Genomic DNA, 889 nt, shown 5'->3' with positions numbered 1-889 from the left:
CTAAGACTTTCTATGATATTAGTTTTAATGATATATCCTGAGGAGTAATAAATGTCTGTATGATATATCTGTAGTCCCATTACTTCATAGATTTTTTTTTCCGTATACATGAAAGGCTTTTCATGAACCATAGTTTGTAATATGATTTTGGTTTATAGTTTCTGTTTGATTTATTTGGTACTATATAGGTATTTTATTTTGCAGCAGCAGAATTAGCATACCTGTTACCCCCCCCCCCCCTTCCCTTCACATCTAGGTTTTCTATTGATTAAGATTTTTTGCCTTTATGTATAGTTATGACCCCTAACCTGTTGATATATTTTAAGCCTTAATTTTGTTAGATTTTGTTGTTGAATTATTTACCATAAATTTTTGAGAAAAACTTTTTGGTGGTATGTAGACATTAACATGCTTTATGATAGTAATTAAAGACAGATAGATAATTCAGAAATAGTTATTTAAAGTGGTATTATTGACCCAGTCTGGAAATATACTTCATTAGGATATAAACTAATCAGGATTCTACACCTAAAATTCAATGTAGCCGTTCTACACACACTATTTTTATTGAGTGATGCGAAATGATGTATTGTTTATTATTTCAATTGTTTTATGGTTTACCCACATAAATTCCTAACAGTCAAGCCACTTGATTATGAGGAGAAGTTGACAAATAGCAGTGTGTTACAAAAGTCATAAAAGGTCCATTGAAATGCACTGAATTCACCAAATAACAGTATTGAGATAAGGCGTAGAGGGGTACTAATGACCAAAATCTGTCTTCAGTCATAGATGTTAATAGAAAAAGAAATTTTAGCATGTATCAAAGGTTTAGAATAATTGAAATGAGGTGCTTATATACCTGTTTAATTATTATTGCTATTTTAAC

General features: G+C 30.1%; 1 protein-coding gene across 2 annotated transcripts in view; it reads left to right on the top strand.

Moving 5' to 3' along the window:
• LOC119591513 (interleukin-1 receptor-associated kinase 4-like) overlaps window positions 1-889 on the top strand; it is a 7,719-nt gene that overhangs the window by 1,417 nt on the left and 5,413 nt on the right. The window lies entirely within an intron of this gene.

The sequence above is a fragment of the Penaeus monodon genome, chromosome 28 (assembly GCF_015228065.2).
Source record: "Penaeus monodon isolate SGIC_2016 chromosome 28, NSTDA_Pmon_1, whole genome shotgun sequence".
NCBI classification, from domain to species: domain Eukaryota; kingdom Metazoa; phylum Arthropoda; class Malacostraca; order Decapoda; family Penaeidae; genus Penaeus; species Penaeus monodon.
This window is presented reverse-complemented; position numbering and strand designations above follow the sequence as displayed.